Source organism: Haemaphysalis longicornis, unplaced genomic scaffold, assembly GCF_048455015.1.
Source record: "Haemaphysalis longicornis isolate Haplotype H1 unplaced genomic scaffold, Haemaphysalis longicornis Haplotype H1 scaffold_5, whole genome shotgun sequence".
NCBI lineage: Eukaryota > Metazoa > Arthropoda > Arachnida > Ixodida > Ixodidae > Haemaphysalis > Haemaphysalis longicornis.
The window spans coordinates 113,191,416-113,196,281 of record NW_027526385.1 but is presented as its reverse complement, the minus strand read 5'-3'; the positions used below and the strand labels follow the sequence as shown (position 1 = coordinate 113,196,281).

The following is a 4,866-nucleotide window of genomic DNA, read 5'->3' as shown; positions in this document are numbered from 1 at the left end:
GCATGAAGCGAACGTCTACAGCCTGTCATAAGCGGGTAACTGGCGGAAAACCCTCTTATGCTACCTTGGCATCAAGGCTGCCAGAACCGAGGCCCTCGCTAAGCTTTCGCATGATAATAGGGTTTGTAAATGAGGGGCTCGTTAGAAAATACAGGAAGAAATGCCGGCAGTCTACAACAACAAAGAAGGCATAGGGGAATGGTTAAATTATTTTTACCGTTAGTGAGGTTCCATTATTATTTATTATTATTAATTACGTGAGAAAGAAAGAAAGAAAAACACGCGCCCAGAGTAGGGACCGAACCCACGCCTTTCGATTAGACCTCGAATGCCTTACCAATTCGGCTATCTGGGAGACTGTGTTCCGCTACACTATCTGGGGTATTTATATATACTACAACTGTATCTGACGCTTGAGGGTGGTAGCCAGCGCCACTCAGACTAGACTTGGATAAGAGGACCTTCTTTTCAACCCCCGGGGCCTGACGCGAACGTCTACAGCCTGTCATAAGCGGGTAACTGGCGGGAAACCCTCTTATGCTACGTTGGCATCAAGGCTGCCAGAACCGAGGCCCTCGCTTAGCTTTCGCATGATAATAGGGTTTGTAAATGAGGGGCTCGTTAGAAAATACAGGAAGACATGCCGGCAGTCTACAACACCAAAGAAGGCATAGGGGTATGGTTAGAATATTTTTTACCGTTAGTGGTTACATTATTATTTATTATTAATAATTACATGAGAAAGAAAGAAAGAAAAACACGCGCCCAGAGTGGGGACCGAACCCACGCCTTTCGATTACATCTCGAATGCCTTACCAATTCGGCTATCTGGGCGACTGTGTTCCGCTTCACTTTCTGGGGTATTTATATCTACTACATTTGTATCTGACGCTTGAGAGTGGTAGCCAGCGCCACTAAGACTACAAGGGGAGAAGGGGACCTTCTTTTCAACCCCTGGGGCGTGACGCGAACGTCTACAGCCTGTCATAAGCGGGTAACTGCCGGGAAACACTCGTTTGCTACCTTGGCATCAAGGCTGCAAAAACCGAGGCCCTCGCTAAGCTTTCGCATGATAATAGGGTTTGTAAATGAGGGGCTCGTTAGAAAATACTGGAAGAAATGCCGGCAGTCTACAACAAAAAAGAAGGCATAGGGGAATGGTTAGAATATTTTTTACCGTTAGTGACGTTACATTATTATTTATTATTATTAATTACGGGAGAAAGAAAGAAAGAAAAAAACACGCGCCCAGAGTGGGGACTGAACCCACGCCTTTCGATTAGATCTCGAATGCCTTACCAATTCGGCTATTTGGGCGACTGTGTTCCGCTTCACTTTCTGGGGTATTTATATATACTACAACTGTATCTGACGCTTGAGGGTGTTAGCCAGCGCCACTCAGACTACAGGGGGAGAAGTGGACCTTCTTTTCAACACCCGTGGCGTGACGCGAACGTCTACAGTCTGTCATAAGCGGGTAACTGGCGGGAAACCCTCTTATGCTACCTTGGCATCAAGGCTGCCAGAACCGAGGCCCTCGCTAAGCTTTCGCATTATAAAAGGTTTGTAAATGACGGGCTCGTTAGAATATACTGGAAGAAATGCCGGCAGTCTACAACACCAAAGAAGGCATAGGGGAATGGTTAGAATATTTTTTACCATTAGTGACGTTACATTATTAAGAAAGAAAGAAAAACACGCGCCCAGAGTGGGGACCGAACCCACGAATTTCGATTACATCTCGAATGTCTTACCAATTCGGCTATCTGGGCGACTGTTTTCCGCTTCACTTTCTGGGGTATTTTTATATACTACAACTGTATCTGACGCTTGAGGGTGATAGCGAGCGCCACTCAGACTACACGGGGAGAAGGGGACCTTCTTTTCAACCCCCGGGCCGTGACGCGAACGTCTACAGCCTGGCATAAGCGGGTAACTGCCGGGAAACCCTCTTATTCTACCTTGGCATCAAGGCTGCCAGAACCGAGGCCCTCGCTAAGCTTTCGCATGATAATAGGTTTGTAAATGAGGGGCTCGTTAGAAAATACAGGAAGAAATGCCGGCAGTCTACAACACCAAAGAAGGCATAGGGGAATGGTTAGAATATTTTTTACCGTTAGTGACGTTACATTATTATTTATTATTATTAATTACGTGAGAAAGAAAAAGAAAAACACGCGCCCAAGGGGGACCGAACCCATGCCTTTCGATTACATCTCGAATGCCTTACCCATTCGGCTATCTGGGCGACTGTGTTCCGCTTCACTTTCTAGGGTATTTATATATACTACAACTGTATCTGACGCTTGAGGGTGGTAGCCAGCGCCACTCAGATTACACGGAAAGAAGGGGACCTTCTTTTCAACCCCCGGGGTGTGACGCGAACGTCTACAGCCTGTCATAAGCGGGTAACTGGCAGGAAACCCTCTTATGCTACCTTGGCTTCAAGGCTGCCAGAACCGAGGCCCTCGCTAAGCTTTCTCATTATAATAGGGTTTGTAAATGAGGGGCTCGTTAGAAAATACAGGAAGAAATGCCGGCAGTCTACAACACCAAGGAAGGCATAGGGGAATGGCTAGAATATTTTTTACCGTTAGTGACGTTACATTATTATTTAATATTATTAATTACGTGAGAAAGAAAGAAAACACGCGCCCAGAGTGGGGACCGAACCCAAGCCTTTCGATTAGACCTCGAATGCCTTACCAATTCGGCTATCTGGGCGACTGTGTTCCGCTTCACTATCTGGGGTATTTATATATACTACAACTGTATCTGACGCTTGAGGGTGGTAGCCAGCGCCACTCAGACTACACGGGGAGAAAGGGACCTTCTTTTCAACCCCCGGGGCGTGACGCGAACGTCTACAGCCTGTCATTAGCGGGTAACTGGCGGGAAACCCTCTTATGCTACCTTGGCATCAAGGCTGCCAGAACCGAGGCCCTCGCTAAGCTTTCGCATGATAATAGGGTTTGTAAATGAGGGGCTCGTTAGAAAATACAGGAAGAAATGCCGGCAGTCTACAACACCAAAGAAGGCATAGGGGAATGGTTAGAATATTTTTTACCGTTAGTGACGTTACATTATTATTTATTATTATTAATTACGTGAGAAAGAAAAAGAAAAACACGCGCCCAAGGGGGACCGAACCCATGCCTTTCGATTACATCTCGAATGCCTTACCCATTCGGCTATCTGGGCGACTGTGTTCCGCTTCACTTTCTAGGGTATTTATATATACTACAACTGTATCTGACGCTTGAGGGTGGTAGCCAGCGCCACTCAGATTACACGGAAAGAAGGGGACCTTCTTTTCAACCCCGGGGCGTGACGCGAACGTCTACAGCCTGTCATAAGCGGGTAACTGGCGGGAAACCCTCTTATGCTACCTTGGCATCAAGGCTGCCAGAACCGAGGCCCTCGCTAAGCTTTCGCATGATAATAGGGTTTGTATATGAGGGGCTCGTTAGAAAATACAGGAAGAAATGCCGGCAGTCTACAACAGCAAAGAAGGCATAGGGGAATGGTTAGAATATTTTTACCGTTAGTGACGTTACATTATTATTTATTATTATAATTACGTGAGAAAGAAAGAAAGAAAAACACGCGCCCAGAGTGGGGAACGAACCCACGCCTTTCGATTAGATCTCGAATGCCTTACCAATTCGGCTATCTGGGCGACTGTGTTCCGCTTCACTTTCTGTGGTATTTATATATACTACAACTGTATCTGACGCTTGAGGGTGGTAGCCCGTGCCACTCAGACTACACGGGGAGAAAGGGACCTTCTTTTCAACCCCCGGGGCGTGACGCGAACGTCTACAGCCTGTCATTAGCGGGTAACTGGCGGGAAACCCTCTTATGCTACCTTGGCATCAAGGCTGCCAGAACCGAGGCCCTCGCTAAGCTTTCGCATGATAATAGGGTTTGTAAATGAGGGGCTCGTTAGAAAATACAGGAAGAAATGCCGGCAGTCTACAACACCAAAGAAGGCATAGGGGAATGGTTAGAATATTTTTTACCGTTAGTGACGTTACATTATTTTTTATTATTATTAATTACGTGAGAAAGAAAGAAAAAAAAACACGCGCCTAGAGTGGGGACCGAACGCACGCCTTTCGATTAGATCTCGAATGCCTTACCAATTCGGCTATCTGGGCGACTGTGTTCCGCTTCACTTTCTGTGGTATTTCTATATACTACAACTGTATCTGACGCTTGAGGGTGGTAGCCAGCGCCACTCAGACTACACGGGGAGAAGAGGACCTTCTTTTCAACCCCCGGGGCGTGACGCGAACGTCTACAGCCTGTCAAAAGCGGGTATCTGGTGGGAAACCCTCTTATGCTACCTTGGCATCAAGGCTGCCAGAACCGAGGCCCTCGCTGAGCTTTCGCATGATAATAGGGTTTGTAAATGAGGGGCTCGTTAGAAAATACAGGAAGAAATGCCGGCAGTCTACAACAACAAAGAAGGCATAGGGGAATGGTTAGAATATTTTTACCGTTAGTGACGTTACATTATTATTTATTATTATTAACTACGTGAGAAAGAAAGAAAGAAAAACACGCGCCCAGAGTGGGGACCGAACCCACGCCTTTCGATTAGACATCGAATGCCTTACCAATTCGGCTATCTGGGCGCCTGTGTTCCGCTTCACTTTCTGGGGTATTTATATATACTACAACTGTATCTGACGCTTGAGAGTGGTAGCCAGCGCCACTAAGACTACACGGGGAGAAGGGGACCTTCTTTTCAACCCCCGGGGCGTGACGCGAACGTCTACAGCCTGTCATAAGCGGGTAACTGGCGGGAAACCCCCTTATGCTACCTTGGCATCAAGGCTGCCAGAACCGAGGCCCTCGCTA

General features: G+C 47.0%; 1 non-coding gene across 1 annotated transcript; it reads right to left on the bottom strand.

The window, feature by feature from the left end:
* Nucleotides 1–4,568: 4,568 nt before the first annotated feature.
* Trnar-ucu (transfer RNA arginine (anticodon UCU)) lies at nt 4,569–4,640 on the bottom strand. Its single transcript has one exon. It is a non-coding gene; the product is annotated as a tRNA-Arg (tRNA).
* Between the last annotated feature and the right edge of the window lie 226 nt (nt 4,641–4,866).